The following is a 20086-nucleotide window of genomic DNA, read 5'->3' on the forward strand; positions in this document are numbered from 1 at the left end:
CTTGAGGGATATGGACGGATATACTCTCTCGTCTTGTGGTGGAAGAACATCTCCAAATTGGAGTGGAAGTGCAAAGGCTTGTCACTACCACGCACAACGGGGAAGAGAAGAAAAGATTGATGTCTACAAATTTCATTGTACCAAATACCTTTACAGCTTGGTATCATTTGATGCAGGGAACCCTGAGTTTAGACCACCTCAACGCAAACCCTCTCTTGTTGGAAGTATCGAGTGGATACAATCTAAGTTGGAAACGGAGATTGTTGTTACTAATCGAATATTGTACATAAATGTTTATGAACTTACCCTAAGACCGACAAAAGAAACATGGATGGCCAGAAACATACTTCCTTTAGTAATGGCTATGGGGTGCTTTGACATTGTTATGTTTAATGTATGGAGACGGCAATGAAAAAACAATGGCCAACATTCCTATAGTCCAGTACCTTGGGAGTTATTCTTTGACTTATTTGGGAAGTCACTAATCTACAATCGTCGCAATGTAAAAATTTTATACAATGCCTACAACAGACCTCAATGCCTTACAAATTGTGCAAATATTTGCAGCTCAGTGGGATGGGACACACCGGATGTGTTTCCAAAGGAATCTGCTTTCTTTGATGACTACTTCGGGAATAGGAAGGCAATTATTCACACCAAAATGGGGGTACCTGTAACAAACAAATCTCTTACTCAAGAATGGTATGACTCACACGCCAGCGAAGAAATGTTTCAGCCAAAGATTGTAGAGGATTATGGGAGTCAACCATCAGACATACTCAAGGAATGGGACAATTATACTCCATTGGTGGAAGGATGTCACAATGGATATTACCGAGTGCTTTATGTTAGAGCCACTAGGATTTATTAGAAACTTTCTAGATACTTTGTAGACTTTTGGAAACCCAAAGTTTTGTGATATAGAAATTGGGTTAATGTATTCATTATTCTTTCTTCTATTTCTTCTCATCTTATCTTCAAACGTCCATTCTATATGATTTAAGGACTTCGAACGTGATAGAATATTTTACTAAGTGTGACCTTGGTTGATATGGTGCAGTAAGTTACCATGCCTCCTAGAGGAAATGCGGATGCTACTAACACAAATGCGCCTATTGTTCCTCAACACACCATCATCGATAAAGACATTGATGCTATGCTTCACAAGTCTCAACCTAGGAATTTTAGCGGGGAAGGCAAATATGTAGGCAAATTTCTTGAAGATTGGATTGAGCACATGGATGACTACTTTTATTTGGCTCATTCATCCAGCGGTAAACAAAGCTATCATCACTAAGTTCAAACTAGAGAAAACAGCCAAGCGTTGGTGGAGAGACCATTGCACGAAAAACAATGTTGATCCTAATGCTGCAACTTGGGATTATCTTAAGACCCAACTTAAGAAGAATTATCAGAAAAATTTTTATCATTCAGACCGTATGAATGAGTTTCTTGACTGTACTCAAGGAACCAAAGATTTGGAATCATACTACCAACATTTCTTAACCCTTTTCAAGTATGCTGCAGCAGCAGGGATGACTCAAGAGGTCAAGGTAGCTCAACTCGTGTCAGGGCTACATAATCCTATGAATACTAGACTTGAAAGTCTTTGTCTTATCAATTTTGTAGATGTCCTTGATACAAGAAAAACCCATTGAAATAGAGCTATCTACTATCGGAAAGAGAAAACCAGAACCTTTTCCTATTCATGGTATCAAAAGACCTCGTCTTGAGGAGGAACAAAGTTCTGGAAATTCACAACAAAGAAGAGAGAACTTATTACGTATGAAATCTAGATGGGATCATTTATACTACACTTGTCTTGATCCTGGTCATCGATCCGAGGATTGTCCATTTAATAATTCAAGCTTCACACGATTGGTGGATAATTATGAACATAGAAACTTCAATCCAAATCAGAATTTTGGAAACTTTAGACCCAGACCACCGGCAGTTAAGAGGAACTTCAATCAGTAGAACTTTAAGCAAAACCAAAGACAACCTCAAAACGAGGGGAATTTTAGACCAAGCAATCCACCTTTTTTCAGAATGGACCGCCTGTCAACAATAGCAACAATGGAAATTTTAACCATCGACTTCGTTCAAGAGGAGGAGGGAAACAGGAAAACGCATATGTTCATGCTGCAATTGAACATCAAGGAGTAAATGAAAAATTTCCAATTATTCAAACTCCAGCGGAGTATCAAGATAACCATTTTACCTTATTGATTGATTCAAAGAGTACACATTCTTTCATATCTCCTATGTGCATCAGAAACCTCATTTCGCATGAACACCCTGATACAGACCTTACAGTAGAATGAGCTACGAGTAGGAAGGTTAGATCTTCTACTTCAATAGATAACTTGAGTTTTGTTTTGGATGGTCATAATAATTCTGCAAACTTCAGAGTGTTACCCATCAAAATCTACGATGGAATCCTAGGAATGGATTTGGCTTAAAGCCAATGATGCTCACATACACTGTAAAGATACTTCATTGATCTTTCAAAATGATCAAAACTCTAGAGTTACAAAGAAACGGGAAAAGCCTAAGCTCAAACTAGTAAACTTTACCAACCTTATGAAGAGTTGTAGGAAAAATGAAAGAATTTACGCAGTAAAGCTTAACCCTAAAAAGAAGAAGATAGATTCACCTGAACCCGAATGGATAACAAAATTTGATGATCTATTTCATGAGGAACTTTCACATTTACCACCCAAGCATGATGTTGATCATGAAATAGAGCATACTCCAGGAGCTCAACCAGTTTCTCATAGACCTTACAAAATGTCAGTACTTGAATCTGCGGAACTCAAAGAGCAATTAAGTCAACTTCTTGGATAAGGCTTCATTCAACCCAGCGTTTCTCCATGGAGTACTCTTGTTCTCTTTAATCAGAAGAAGGATAGTACTCTACGTCTTTATATTGATTATCATGGATTGAACCAGGTAGCAATCAACAATAAGTATGCAATACCAAGGATTGATGAACTGCTTGATCAATTACATGGATCTTTTATCTTCACAAAGATTGATCTTAAGTCAGGGTATTCCCAAATCTGGATCAAGGAGGAGGACATACCAAAGACTGGATTCAATACTCTTTTTGGACATTATGAATTTACAGTTATGCCCTTTGGACTTACTAATGCTCCTGCAACTTTTGATCGTCTTATGATCGACGTGTTTCAAGAGCATCTTGATGATTTTGTTCTTATCTTCTTTGATGATATCTTGGTTTACTCAAGAAACAGAGAAGAACGCAAACAACATGTGCGGCGAGTACTTGAACTTCTCCGTCAAAATCAACTTTATGCCAAACATAGCAAATGCACCTTCTTTACTGACAAGGTGGAATATTTGGGATTTATTGTATCCAAGGATAGTGTTTCTACTGATCCAAGTAAGATCAAAGCTGTCATAGCTTGGCCTACACCGAAATCAGTACGAGAAGTACGTGGTTTTCTTGGTTTGATAAGATGGTATCATACATTTATTGAAGGTTATGCTAAGATTGCATCTCCATTGACTAATACGCTTAAGAAGGCTAAAGTGTTTACTTGGAATGAACGTGCTCAAGCTAGTTTTGAGAAACTCAAAGAAGCCTTGGTGAATGATCCAATGCTACAATTTCCAGACTTCTCAAAGACATTCACTGTGCTCGCTGGTGCAAGTGGACAAGCAATTGGTGGCGTTCTGTCTCAAGAAGGCAAACCAGTAACTTATGAATCTCGTAAGTTACGTATACATGAGTTAAATTATCCGACACATGACTTGGAATTATTGTCCATTGTGAATGCTCTTAAAGTATGGCGACATTATCTTCTTGAAAGGAGATTTGAACTACATACCGACCATAAAAGCCTAAAGTGGATCTAGACCTGACCTTAATATGCGGCAACAAAGATGGATGGAGTTGTTATGCAAATATGATTTTGGAATTGAATATAAACCCGGGAAGGAAAATCTTGTGGCCGATGCCTTAAGAAGGAAGAGTACTATAGCGGCTTTTACAACCTCTACTACTTCTTTAATCAACCTTATTTGAGAAGGTATGACTCAAGACCCGTATTACTTAAAAATGCAGTACTTGATGAACCTAAATAATTGCACAAAGAAGCAGGGAATTCAAATCAAAGGCTTTCACGTTGAAGGAGATGATCCTTACTTCGGTAATCGTCTTTGTATTCCAAATCAAGGTGGAATCAAACTTCAGATATTACAGGAAGCTCATGATATACCTATAGCAGGACATTCAGGATATATTAAGACTCACTCTACTGTAAGAACGACTTTCTTTTAGCCAGGACTAAATCGTGATATGTTGAACTATGTTACAAGATGCTTAACATGCCAGCGTATTAAAGCTGAGCGAATCCGATACCCCCATAAGCTTCAACATATTGATGCTCCACAAATAAAATGGGAGTGCATATCCATGGATTTTATTACATGACTTCCTACATCTTTAGAATATAACTCTATTTTTGTTGTTGTTGATATGCTTAGAAAAATGAACCATTTATTTCCAATCAAGACAACATTTACGGCTAAGGATATAGCTCAAGTTTTCATGGAAGGTGTTTTCATGTATCATGGTTTACCTCGGACGATAATTTCTGATCGTGATGCGGAGTTCACCTCTAGCTTTTGGAAAGCCTTATTCTCACCTAATAGGAACCCAGTTAGCCTTTAGTAGTGCTTACCATCCTCAAACTGATGGGCTGCCAGAAAGAAAAAATCAAATCATTGAAGATATGTTAAGAGCGTATTGTATGCATGAGCAGAGTAAATAGACTGGATACTTGTATTTGGTTGAATTTGCTTATAATTCATCATTCCAATGCTCAATTGAAATGTGTTGTATGGGCAAGAGTGTCTAACACTCAAATGGACAGACCCTCTCATACGAGTTCAAGCATCCAAAGAAATGTTGGATGAAATGCAAATACAAACCGATCTTATATGGTAGGATATTAAGACTGCTTAAGATAGACAGAAGTGTTATGCTGATCCAAAACGATCTACCAGACTTTTTGAAGAGAGCGATATGATATTTTTTAGGGTGAAACCCAAACGTAGTTCCTTATCAATGGGTAAGTGTAAGAAGCTAAGTGCCAGATATTGTGGACCTCTTGTAATCACAAAACATATTAATGATCAAGCTTCCAGATTCTTGTTACCGCCACACATAAAGGTACATGATGTTTTTCACGTCAACTTACTCAAGAAGTATGTACCTGATCCACAACATATTCTTGATGATTCTCTATTATCTACATCTACAGATGGAACTTTTGAAGTATATCCCGAAGCAATACTTCAGAACAGAACCAAGCCTCTACGTAGTCAGGACCATTATTAAACACCTTAAATGGTCAATGTATCCTCAGGAAGATGTCACTTGGGAATGTGAGGATGTAATGAGACTAAATATTCTAGACTTCATGTTGAGGTGAGGACACCTCGAATTTTTCAAGTGTGGGAGGATGGAAGATCCCCAATTTTTGGGTTTCTTCTTAAAATAAAAAAATAGCTTTCAATATCTATTTTGTCAAATTTTGACTTAAGATGCTTGTTTGGCAGTATTTGAAGGCTCTAAAGTAAAAAGCAAGGTCGTTACCATATTCCAGTAGGTTAGACGGACGTTTGGTGAGTTTTGTCAAAATCCGTTATTTTTAGCTTTTTCATGTTTTTTATGCTTTTAGGTGCTTTTTTTGCGAAAAGCAAGGTCGGATCCTTGATCTACGTGTTCCAAGGAAGCTATGGTTCAATTTTGTAAAAATCTTCTCTTGAGTTCTTTTCACGCTATTTATAGCTTTTTATGATTTCTAGTGCTTTTTAATGAAAAGCGAGTCCGCTTTCTTATTCCAGTGGACGAGGGAAACCCATGGTTCAATTTTAAAAAATTTACTTCTTTTTTTGCTTTTCATACTATTTTTAGCTTTTTGTGCTTTTCGGCGTTTTGAAAAGCAATGTTCTTTTTATGATGACCTAAATGAAAAAATATTAATTTTAGTCTCCGTCAGATTTAAAAATAATCACCCGGAGCAAAAACGGAACCAAATGGGATTTTTACGAGAAATATTTTTATAAAAAGCGATACCGTTAATACGTTTGAGTAGTACGGAAAAGTCATAATTATGTCGAGACATTACGGAGTGGCATAGTCTAGCTACGATTTCCATTAGTTGGCCAAATATTGCTCGGATGGTCAATTTTGCTATAAAAGTTGAATGGTAAGTGGGAGAGTTGACCACCAAAAGCAAAGACTTGTTTTTAGTAAAGACTGGAGTTTTTTTGCAAAAGCTGGGGGCTATTCCATGCAAGAAGGTAGCGCCATCTCTCATCTTGGGACAACTCCAGCCTGCTGCACTTGCGTATAACTTGTCGGTTAGTGCTCAGTTTTTTAGTGTCGTCTGTTGCGTCTACTATCGCCAGGCTATACGTATCTATTATACGGAGTGGTACAAGCTCTTCATCACCATCTCCATAAGCTCTTCTCTCGAGAAGAAGAAGAAGAAGAAGAAGAAGGACGCTCTCTCTCTGCTTGCTTATTATCTTCTCTCTTGTTTGACAGTGTACGCACTCTCCAGAAGCTCTCGTGGCGGATACCTCTATGTAGCTCTCATCACCGCTCTATTGTGACAAAGCAAGAAGCCTTTCAACAGCCCCTAATCGATTCTAAAGCACGGTGAGAAGCTCTAAATTCCATAGCGGGCCATCATCTCTCTCTCTCTCTCTCTCTCTCTCTCTCTCTCTCTCTCTCTCTCTCTCTCTCTCTCTCTCTCTCTCTCTCTCTCTCTCTCTCTCTCTGTGTGTGTGTGTGTGTGTGTGTGTGTGTGTGTGTGTGTGTGTGTGTGTGTGTGTGTGTGTGTGTGTGTGTGTGTGTGTGTGTGTGTGTCATTTTTCTGCGTAGTCACCCTCTCAGTGATTGTTTTTTCGCATACGAGTGTATATATGGATCAACCGAGTACACAAAGTTGCCCCATTATTATTTCATCATGTTTAACACTAGGTTGGTCCTGGGACACTTTTATGTCCTGTTAAGTGACCATTTTCCTTGAATTATGTCAAGAGTTTCAAAATGGATTTTGAGGTGCTATATATCTAGAAATTTGTCTCGTGAGCTGAAAAAAACTCGATATTTTTTTGGAATACCAATTCCATCTTTAACCTTGTCCTTGCACAACATTTCACAACCTAAACTGTGTGAAAAAACGGGTCCTGTTTTTGGCTTTTTTCAACTTTTTGTAACTATACCACTCTAGAATTCATTTTTATGAGGTCTATAATGCTAGAGAACTATCTTTAGTAGTCCTCAACATGTCCTGATGTTTCTAAGGAGAAATAAATATTAAAGTTGTAAGTTATGACGAAATTACAAAAATTGTCAAATCATGTTTTTTAGCCAATTTTAGCTCTTCTATGATTTTTTGGGTGGATTTCATGATATCCAAATGCATTTTTTATTTTCTATGTCGCATATTGTAACATAAATCTAATATTCCTTGAGTTTTGGGGCACCTAATACCCTATTTTTCATAGTACACAACGATGGTTGAGTTTTTCAATTATAGAAGAAAATGAAACATTCTAGTATATCAAGTATAGCTTTTTCAATATTGTTAGTTTCTTGTGACAACTACATGCATTTTGTAGGTAGTAACCATATCTAATTATAAGGATCAAATTTGGCTAGATATTGAATAGTTTCTATGGGATTCTACAACTCATAATGTTGAATCCAGTTTTTTCATGTTTGCTGTTTTTAGCACTTCATCTTTGTCCCTAAGATTCCCCTTGGTAAGAGATGTATTATTCTTTTGACATGGTCCATGGATCCTTATGAACATAAAGGACAATAGGGAACTAAGAAAACATGCGTATATTATTTGTATTGAACGTGGCTATAGAAACTTTGATGATAGGTTTGCAGAATGGTAAAAATTCAACTTTTTTGTACCTAATTATTTTGGTAAAACAAAAAATAGTGAGTGAGAAGCAATCATATGTTCTGATCACCAACCCATTGAAGTTAACTAGGGAATTTATCTCAAGTCCTACAAAAATCCCTAATCTTATTTTTATGCAACAAAACGTAAGAAATGACTGTTTTGATGAAAATGCACTGGTCCATCAACTTTGGAGGCTTGGTGTGACCAAAAGATGAGAAATTTTACAAGTTTCTTATTTTTTCCATGTGTAGTAGGCCTTGAACTATAACCTCATGAAAGGATTTTACAAAATGAGTGGATCTACTATGGTTTTGGAGGTTTTTTTCAAAACCCTGAAAGGACACTTTTATGTCCTGGTTGGTTACCAACCTAGTGTTAACACGCTGATTTATGCACATGACGCGTTTATGGTCGCGTGCGTGCATAAAAAGCGCTTTTTATTTCACGTCATAGAGGCAGTAGGAACATTGTTTTGGTCATAAATCACAAACCGCTATGAATCAACCCGAACCCTTTATACCGGCGATAAAAAACATCATTTAGAACATTTTCTCTCTTTGGTGTCATGTTAAAAACATGCACGAGCTAAAGAGATATGGTCCAAAAACAGTTTGTTGCCCACTACACAGTTTTTACTCTAGGCTCCTTGGAGAACCACTATATAGATTCACCGGATGAGCAAACCCACTTAACCAATTGAAAAGCTTGATGAAACTTGATGATAAATGAATTTAGGTCTCCATTATCAATTCGGGAATGCGCCTTATTAATAATCACTCTATAACCGGTTTTACCTACACGCACAGGGGTGCTAGCAAGGGGGGGTTACCATATGACGTCGTGAGTTGATCGAGCTGTTTTATGGATTGTTTTGGTGAGTTGATTTCAATCATTAGATGGCCATAAACTTATGTGAGAGCATATGGTTAAACATCCCGAACCGCATAGACACATGTGAATAAGGTGGCTTTCTTTTGGGGTTATTGTTTTTTGTGTGAGTACCATATGGGTGAAGTGATGTGATAGAGTGATAGTCTATATTATAGAGCTGAGCTTGATGCATATGTGTGAAGTTATGGTTTATGGTTGACCTAAAGGTCGTCGGAGTTGTTTTTCATCCTGTTTATGGTGATGGAATGTTAACATATGATGTATGGGAATTCATGGATTGATGTGGATGCCTCGTATGCATGGTTGTGATTGCTTCCCACCTTCCTAGGTCAATAACTAGCTCTATGTGCTGGGAAGGTAAAGTGAAAATGTGATGCATCAACTTTGCATGATTGGATGTGGTCAAAATTGGATTTTTATAACATGATTAGTTGCTGGTCGGACTCTTTTTATGCATAAAAGAATCACATCTTAAGGGTCACATGTGTGTAGACTCCGATTGATTGCAGGGGATGTGTCAAACTCCAAGTGTTGAAGTTGGTTCAGTGTGATTAGGATTCATGTTGAAGGGCTGAGATTCCCTTATGGATTATGGTTGATATTCTATGGTGTAAGCCGATGTGGTTTATGGTTTTCTTTTCTGGATTTGATTATGTTGCCAAAATTTGCAGCCATGTTATGTTCTAATGTGGTTATGCAGAATTGGTTGTGCCTCACCCAAGTTGGGTGGAGTGCTCGCTCGTGTGATGTTATTATGGTTTATGGTTTTTGGAATTGGATCATAAAGTGATTCGGATGGTTTATGGTAGACGTGTAAGGGTAGAGACCCTATACAATCTAATTGCTTGGGAAAGATTGTTTGTGCATCTAGGAAGTGCTATTGTGATTGGACTCATGTATTATGCTTCTCATGGTACCGTTGCTACAAGACTAAGATCACCTACATCGCTTAGCCTTAGATTAAAGGGTCACTGACCTAGGGCTTTGCTGGATCGGGGGTGTTGCCTAGGTCTTCTTCTTTTTGTTAGGCTCATCTACACGGTTAGTGCGTCGGGAGTTGAATGACCTACACGGCTAACGCGTCAGGGATTTTGCCTTGGCTTTGCCTAAACACCTTGTGCTGGGCATCGAAGAGGCATGGCGCCTAAACTGATATGGTTGGTGTGGATACCCTACAACCTGTTGGTATTTGGGATCCTTTGAGAGCTTGGGTTCATGGAGGGAGGCGAAGCGGCCTCAGCCTATGTCTGGCTCAAGTAGGTTGGAGGTGTTCTGGCTCGCTCTTGCCGAAGTGAAATTCTCTTTGTCCGTAGTAGAGCGGAAGTGGATGGGTGGACCGGTCAATCCCTACACACGGTCCGGTGCTTTGCTAGTTATTTTGTCATAAAGTTTTTGATGTTATGGTATACCGAGATTTTGTCATTACATTAATACATGTTTGTCTTCCATTAGATGGGCATTCAAAGATTCTCTGTTGTCATCTTCTCATGTATCTGTGCACTCTATTTCACCCTCCACTATATTCTCTCTCTCTCTCTCTCTCTCTCTCTCTCTCTCTCTCTCTCTCTCTCTCTCTCTCTCTCTCTCTCTCTCTCTCTCTTTTCGCAATGCGGCATACACATATATTCACCCTCCACAATGTTATATTTTTCTTGAGTACACTTTCATTCATAACACCCATTCAGGGGTATCACTAGTCGCTAGGTACCTCTAGATGCAGTCTGGGTCATGGCCTAAACTCCATGCTTGGTCGGGCGCTGAGAACTCCTCCCATATGCAAATGCTTCCACAACTCAGATGTATATTGAAAATTGTATAAAAGTGTAAATTGTATATTTTGTGCATAGACCCATGGGGAGGGTGTCTCTCGTCACATCCCCCTCCTAGGGAGCTTGTCCATGTCCTCAATCTTTGACTTTGTCCTCTGCTAAGTGGTCATGTCCACCTCCAATCTCTTTGGACCTCCTTGTTTGCATGTACATGCAAGAAGAAAGTGGGTGGCCCCACGCCCTAGGCCCAAAGTAGAAGCTCTGATACTAATGTGAACCCCCCTGGTGGGACTGCCTTGGAATGATCACAACCTCCCTTTATATAGCTCCCTGGTCCTCATTCCCTATCCACACTAGCAGTTGGCCCCTTGGTCATGGTCATTGACCACCGGGGTTTATGCCCTTGGCACGACGTGTTTGTAGAAGCCATTGAAACCTCTTTGAAAGAGAAGTCCAGTGATTATCTAGAAAGTATATACAAGCTGCCATAATAAGAGAAGGTGGGTCAAATAATGTGACTGCAATCATCACATATAATGCATCCAACTATAAGGCTGCAGGGAGGGCTATCCAAGTTAAGTACCCAGAGAATACTTGGGTGTCATGTGCAACGCATACTCTTAATTTTCTATTTTAAAAAAATAGTAAAATGATTGTCATAAAACAAACGCTACTGGATGTAAACCATGTGGTTAAATTTATTAGAGAGTATCGATTTTTGTATGCTCTTTTTTGAACAAAATCACCCAAGAAAACTTTACAGATATTTCGTGCAACAATGTTTGCAACCGCATACTATGTTTGCCACCTTGCAAGAAGTGAAGCCTACTTTGATTGAAATGGTAGCTGATAGATGATGGATGCATGGCTCAACAACAAGTATCCTAGATACCAAGAGGCAGCTACAAGATGTACATAGCTTGTGAACTCGCCAGTTTTTTGGCACAATGTAGAGAGGATTGTCACTTTGGCCAAACCATTTTTAGATCTTTTGCGAACAGTCAACAAAGACTCTTTTGCATTTGGTTATTGTTATATGTCAGATGTATTATGCAAAGTAAGAGAGCATGTTGGCTTTGGTGCAAAGGAAAAGTTTGCCATAATCACAGCTGCCTACAAGCGATGGGTGCAGTTGCATACGTCGTTGCATGGTGCTACATTTGGATGGATCCCAAACTCCAAATTTATCAACAACCAGCCAACAAAGAAATCGTGGCCAGCTTCAAAACAGTGTGCTCTTAAGTGTTGGGATAAGAGGATGGGAAAACTGTTTTTTGTGAGCGAGTTAATTATGCTAATAGAACAGGTATGTTCTAGGATCCATGGCATATAGATGACATTGCACACACAAGTCCGCCTCGAAGGTGGGGAGAAAGTGGATCTGCAACACACTATAATAAGGGTTTTATCTATTGCAGCATCAAGTGGAAGCTATGAGATAAATTGGTCGGCATTTGACTTTATGCATACCAAGAAAAAAACGAGCTTCACCCTAAAAGGGCTACTAATTTGGTCTATGTTTTTTGCAACATGTGACTTATCCATAAGCTAGTGAACATTGCAAAGAGAAACACAAAAGCATTATGGTGCCTTCCAAACCCATGAAGCTATAGCTACAAAAGTTGACAATGACGATGATATGGAATGGGAGATAGCTTTAGAATGCTCTGATATGGATGAAGTAGATGATATGGTTGGTGTGTCTAATGCATATGAAGATGTGTGACTTAAGTCCTATAAGTTTTTCATGGTGTGATCACTTGAAAATTATGAAAGATAGTCATGTTATGCTATTTGATGTTTACCTCTCTCTCTCTCTCTCTCTCTCTCTCTCTCTCTCTCTCTCTCTCTCAAGTTACTTTTGCAATAAGAGTCATAATTACAATTAGATACAATACAATTGTGAATCGAGAATACAAAAAAGGACAGTTGAGGGGGTAAATGAAACTTTGTGATTACAATATTGTCTTCTTAAGAAAATAGATAGGGGTAAAGTGAGTAAGATGCTCAAGCCAAAGATTGTGTTAGCTTGTTGAGTAGTTCATCTATGTTGAACTCAGTACTTTCAGGGTCAAGAGATGAGTCTACAAGTCCTTGTTGCAAAGGACCAGCCTATTCTAGCAGTGGTCTGTATAGTGATGCATATTGTTACAGCTTGGATTGGGCCTCTTATAGATCTATCTCAAGCTCAAGGATTCTGCCACACAAAATGTTAGGTGTCCCTCTTTGGCTTGCAATATCCTTCCCCTGGCTTGCTAATGCAACGAGCATCTCTGATTCTTTGAGAAGTATAACTATAGGACGTTGTGTGTAGGCATTGAGTTATTGGTGTTACTTGTTACCATTTTGCAATTTCACCATGCCCAATGCCAGAATTCTTTGGGCAGTCTGACCAATTTACCTAACTCCCAAGGATATCGTAAACATAGTATTGTTGTATAAAATAGAGTTCCATTTGTTTATTGTTTGGTATAACTCTCTTCTGTCGTATGAATTTTTGTACCAATACTCGTGCTAGCCCTTTGTGCTGTAAATCTGATAGCTTTACTAGAGTTGATTCCTTTGCATTGCTGCTGATTCAAAATAGTTGTTGAGACACAAAGTGGTTTTTCATAGCTTCGTGCACTCTTTGAGGCTAATCCTTGCAACCCGAACTCATCCTCTTCGATTCTAGTAATATCTTTGAGGTATTTCTCTTGGCCATAGCACTCTCTCTCTTCTTTGTAGATCGCATGAGCTTTAGCGTGGTCAAGTTCTTCTTCCATATCTGCAAATCAAGCAAATATTTCATCATTAGAAAGTCAAATCATGAAGTTAACAAGTCATCAAGTTTAAATTGCTTATTGATTATTACTTATAACCTTGAAAGAAAAAGATAGGATAACTTAATCATGCTACAAGAAAGAGACATAATATCTATCACCATGTCATAGGAAAGTGACAAGATAACTTGATCAATTATATAATTTACATTTGCAACTAGAGAGAAGAAAACAATTAAACCATCACTTTAATATCATCTGGTCGTATACTAAAAATCATTACAATGTCATAGCCCACTCTATGGGCATTCTTTAGACAGAGAGAAAGATCAAATGCATTAGATCAAGTTGAGGGATTGTATGCTTGCCATTCTCAAGGTGCTAAGTACATTGCTTAAAAATTCCCTTGTGTTTTGTTCTCGGGGGGGTCACTTAAGAATTACATGACTATCACGTGAGTGGAGCAGAAGGGATTATTAAATTTTATTTTTTCTCACATTTTCACATACAAAAGGGTACCATAAAATGGAAAAAGGAAAAAAATTATAGATTGAGCAAAAGAAGGATGCATTTTACTTGTAAAAAATTCATAGGTAAGGAATTTTATAAATAGTCCTTGAACCCACGTAATGTACACAATTTACACATAGTGACCCCCCCCCCCCCCCCCCCCCCCCCGGGAGGTTTTTCTCTTAAGGCATCAACATGCACTCTAAGAGCCGTTTACAAGTATGACACATGGAGAAGATGAACATGCCTTTATTCCGAGAAGCAGGAATAGTAGATATGCATTCTAAGGTGGCCCATGGAAAACCTCTCTCAGCCTGCTTTCTGATTTCTATTTTCAAGTCATGGAGGAGGAAAGAATGCCATTGTTTTGGTCTTTGTACATGACCCCCAATACACAATGCCTCCATAGACCCTCTTTTGTCCAAAATAAAGCATCATGTTGCGGGAGTGTAGGTGATTGTGAGATGGTTGTGCACATGTAGATACTTCAGGGTCTGAAGAAGAGCGTTAATTATCTTCAAAATGTTATTTTGAATAGATCTATTGTTCCTTTAGCGGTCACATAATCGTGAATGGCAGGTTGACTTCCATCTGCATGCACTCTTTTATCCACTACTCTACATGGTCACCATTCTAGAAACATGAAATGAGCATTGGACGCTCCACGTGGCGAACTATGGCAAGTGCCGCGATGAGCAATGTCCAAAATTGTGGGTCCATGCAAGTGGAATTTGAAAATTTTCACCGCATATAGTGAATCTTTAAATGCAGGATGGATGACACCTACACGCTTCACCTGTGCCCATATCCCTTCTCCCATTTGTGGAGCCTATGTGTTGAAGATTGTAGTATCTGGTAAAAGATCAATACAAGGGGAAGCTGAGACTGATCCAGAGCAAGAGAGGCACTAGAAACAAGTTCTATTCTAATGGTAGCCCATGGATCTTTGACAGCATTGAAAGAGCTGGCTTCCACTCTCATTCTCTTTGTTTCTCTTTCTAGCTTCTCCTTGCACAACTGCTGCACAAGTTGTATGGGAGTAGTCATGCGCGGCAAAGTAACAATTTTGGGATTTTTAAGGTCCTAAAAATCCCTGCAATCTACCCAATATACTTCTTGACCATGGTAAATAATGAACTTGATGTCATTACAGATATGTCAAAAACAAGGGCATAAATACGAGCTAGAGCTACTCAAATACAGACTTTGCTTAAGGCCTCTGTGAATTGGTAATAATTCTCTAGAGCTGAAGGGTTTAGGCAGTGATGAAGCTCAGGCTTGACATGTGATATAAGTGGTGTACTATAGCTCAAAGGCAAACTTTTGCTAATGTTTTGCCAGCTTGGTGTTCTCCATATCTATAAGATATAATTTTAAAACATAAACGTTTTAAGATGAGAGGGTAAACTATTAGAATTGTGTCATGACCCTAAACCATAAACAACTAACATATTTGTAGCAAAAAGTGCTATATTATGATTGCAAATCATACACTATACAATACATAATTGAAAGTTTAAGAAAAAACAGAGTACACACAAAGAGAGAGATAGAGAGAGGTGAACAAGCCAGGAGTGTGAGGACGCTCATCACAAGAATTGGACCATGTTATGTGCATTACAAAATACATGTAAATGATCAAGGCGTACATGTGAACAACCCAGCTTGTGTGAGGTACCCTCAGCACAAGTCCTGGATGTTGTTGTAGTGTTGATTGATATTATAATCAATCTAATCCCTGAGGAAGTGTGTGAAATACAAAGCACAACCATCAGCCCCGCGGACAGTTTAACAATCTCAAATTGTGGCCAAACATCGTGATTCTTATGTATCTACATCCAACACCAAGTCATCTAGTGATGAAGGGTGGCATATCTACAGATCAAAAAGTACAAGGGCAAGGTGTATCATGCTAAGATGAAGAGGGTATATGTATGCATCTCTCCACTCTTAGGTAGACAAACGTAACCCTCATATTTCTATGTAGTAATAAAGATGATGTGACCTAATTTAATCCTTGATGAAGTGTGTGTAACTCACAACACAAACATCAGCATACAACTTAACAATTTCATATGCATGCCAAATATTGTATGTATCTACATCCAAGACAACACCAAGTCATCTAGTGATGAACAATGGCATGTCTTTGGAGTCCAAAGCACAAGGGTAAAGTGCATCACACAGAGATGAAGAGGGCATGAGATCATGAAGTATGAAGTATTTCTCTCTTTGATGAGAAATACTCTTGTGTTTCTATGTGGTACAAACGATGATGTGTTGTGATCTAATATTGAGAAACATATAGGTCACTCTGAAGTGAGAGGTGTTCTATCATGACTACACTCCACAAATTGACCACTAAATTCTAACTCAGCACTGTGGTGAGAGATATACAAATCTACCACATGAGTGAGAATCTAAGTCTGTCCTAGAACCCTTCCCTGCAGTGAGCCAAGTGGTTGCACAACACGAGAAGAGCTACTAGATTCTAATCACTTCTAGAGTGAGCCGGATGGTACACACCACAAAGTGGTCTATAGCCTGGAAGCCAACTCTAAGGTGAGAGAAAAATTGCTACATCATACGAGTCTAGCACAGCATAGAAAAACAAGTTAGTACACATAAGCAAGCAAAAGATTATACCTCAATAGTCTCTATATGTCGGTAAATGCATTGGAGGTCTCCAACTGGGTAGTCTCTCAAACCTCTGCAATGCAAAAGATAGTCGTCGATTTTGATCAAAATTGAAAACTGTCTTTATATAATCAACTCTTTTGATCAAAAGATCTTTCAATTGAAATATACTTCGATCAAAAGATCTTTCAATCGAAACTAAAAGAATATGGATATTCGGTAATTATTCGGGATTTTGACATATAATAACATTTTATACGTATAATTTTTTTGGTGCAAGCATATAAATGCAACCTAGATCCAATTGTGGTACCTTCTTTGTGGCCAATGGCAATCAAATACACACACTTAGCATTCAATGTTGTACCCATGATCATTCTCATGGTGTTGTTGGCATTCGGCCTCTCGTGGTGTTGTTGGCATTCGGCCTGTCGCCTATGGCTCCCTACGCATCTTGTATCATCTTTACTCGCTTGGGCAAAGTGGACTGATCTTGTACTTTCACTCTCTTCATCTTTACCTTCTATTCCTCCCAATATTTGTCCCACAGATCTACCTTGGTCATATTGCATGTGGGAGGAATGTCTTCTTTCAAATCTTTACAGCATGTCTTCATGCTACCAAGCATTATTCTGTTTTTGTGATGGGTATCAAATTCTTTGATACTTGGCACCAATAAATCATGGTGGGCTTCTTCACATAGCCTACACTCTATATTCTTCCACACAATGCTAATGAAATCCTTAATAAATATGTTGCTTTCATTAATCTACTAGATTTTGGCATCTACACACATTGCGACTGTCATCATTATTATGCACTCTTTGCAAATTTCTTGCATGATAATCTTTTTTTGTTCAGGTGTCATTTCTACATTGGGAAATTTTAAAAAACAATTTAAATGTTTATCATAACGCATCTAGGTTTCACACATGTTAGACTATCAAAATATCGATCAAATTTTGATGACTAGATATAGATAATCATATTTATTTCATGCATGTCTTGTGAATTATAATCAAAGACATGTGTCAAACCATGACAATAAGGATAATTAAATACATTGAATCAATCCTCCAAACCACATAGTTTGAGAATGTGTAACACTTGAAAAAACAATGCTAAACCATAAGACATTGGTTCACATTTTGATTGCTAGCACTAGTGTTGTCCAAAAATTATAAAATATGATACGAAGATAATCAAATACATTGACTCAATCTTCTAAACCATATGGGTTAAAGGCATGTATCACTTTAAAAAATTATGCTAAACCATATAATACATTGGTTCACATTTTCACTCTTAGCACTCCTTCTGTACAAATTTGATAAAATATGATACAAACCATGTTGATTAGACTAATCAAATACATTGATTCAATCTTACAAACCATATAGGTTAAAGACATGTAACACTTCCAAAAACTATGTTAAACCATAAGACATTGATTCACATTTTCATTGCTAGCATTAGTTCTATCCAAAGTTGATAAAACATACAAAGCTAAGTGAAGGTGTAAAGCCATCTATCCATGGTCAGTTTTTACAGAAAATCTACAAAAAAATCAATTTTTTGCTATTTTATTTTGAAAGAGAATCAAATCTTTCAAAGACTATCGATATTTTTGACTCCTCCAAGTTAACTAGTGAAGTTCAATTTTACAAATAGTTTGCCAATTTTACAAAAATATTTTTTTTATTTGGAGCTTTCCATATAAAGTGTGTAAAAGAAAAACTCTTTCATATCTTAATCCCATATGTAAGAAGTTTCAAGAGGTTTTCATGTTATATACAAAATTAGTGTCTCATTTACTAGAATCTTTGATCGAAGCAACTTTTGTGGCTCAAGTCAGGTTTGTGGTTCATTACAAGTTTTGTAAGAGAGAGAGAGAGAGAGAGAGAGAGAGAGAGAGAGAGAGAGAGAGAGATGAGGCATAATAGCATAAGGGAGTGGTCTCACAAATGGAAGGAAAGCCCAATAATTTAGGGGATGAGCTACACACAATAGATAGGGCCTCTTTAATATTAAAGGGTTTTAGGCCAACAGGTAACTCATAAATAAAGCCCATAGTAGTCCCGGAGAATGTAAGTGCAAGAAAATCGATTTTTTTTTGCACTAGATCAAAAAATCTAAGTGACAAGTAGAGGGGGTTTTAAGAGATTGATCTTGCTAGCAATCATTAACATATAAGTGACTTGTGTGTGTGTGTGTGTGTGTGTGTGTGTGTGTGTGTGTGTGTGTGTGTGTGTGTGAGAGAGAGAGAGAGAGAGTGAAATCACTATCTCTAGGTAAAATAAATAGGGGGCAGTTCCCAAATAGTCTAGGGACAAGGTTAAATACCCCAATCATATAAGTATTCCATTAGGGAAAAATTCATAAAAGTAAGATCCAATTGGGGAAGAAATCAATGAGACTTGGTGCAATTAGATAAATACATCCAAGTAGAAGGCAAAGGAATTTTCAAGAAAAATAGCCCATCAACAGTCCAAAAAGTGGTTTTGGGGGGGGGGGGGGGGGGGGCCAACCAAGGAAAAGCTCCACGTGGTGGGAGCCACCAAGTGGACATGTCCCCCTTCCATTGATTTATCAATAAGCAAATCGACATTGTACTTAATTCCCCAAAACTTGTTTTCACGTAGGAACTTCAAAATAATCTTAATAAGTGTCTTCCTAGCGAACCCATATTTTCAAACAAAGTAATAAGCTTATGTATGTCAATCATCGCATACATAGCATGGGAAGCTTTATATACGATGGGTAGTAATTGTGATAAGAATACCATAGTAGCCATTTTTAAAGGTTTGTTTCTTTGGGTTTGAATAAAGGTTATATTATCACCAGGCAAAATTTCCTTCTTCCAAGCAAAGGATGATTGGTATTCCCAATGAATGGCATATGAAGTGTTATTTGCATGCGTTAAAACACCATAGCATATTGTTGGGATCTTTTCTTGAGTTTCAATATGTTCAAATTGTCATAATAACTAATATCTAATCCTCCTAAATGATTTTCTCATGTTAAATTGATCATTTAATATGGGGAAGTACCTAGGGGGAAAAGTTAGAATATTGCTTAAGTTGGTAGACTCGTCTCGCAGTAGGGATCCAAAGGAGGGAAAATAGGGATCCAAAGGGGAGGGCATCTCCAAAAGATCAATGTGCCAAAATGGGCTTCAAAGACCTTAGGGTTCAGCCCATTAAGACTTCCAAAATGCTAAGGTTCCAAATTCAAAGGTGATGTTTAATGGTCAAATTCCAGGTAAAATTGGATGCTTATGTGAAGAGCATAAAGTCTCCACATATCCTTAGATAGGAGGGGGAGAGCCTTTCTTGTAGGGGATGAGAGAGAAACACACACACACACTCTAGCAAGCTCCCCTTACACAAAGGTAATAGGGGACACATGTCAGCTCCCTAGCCCAGTGGCCCCCAAGGTGCATTCAAATCCTATACGGTGGATGGCCATAGAGATGGACCAATGAGAATTAAGCTAGAATAAACCTAGTTTAGTTCATTTAAAACCACTTGATAAAAGAACCAATAGAAATTAAGCT

Source organism: Adiantum capillus-veneris, chromosome 22 (genome assembly GCF_014529385.1).
Source record: "Adiantum capillus-veneris isolate H3 chromosome 22, ASM1452938v2, whole genome shotgun sequence".
Classification (NCBI taxonomy): Eukaryota; Viridiplantae; Streptophyta; class Polypodiopsida; order Polypodiales; family Pteridaceae; genus Adiantum; species Adiantum capillus-veneris.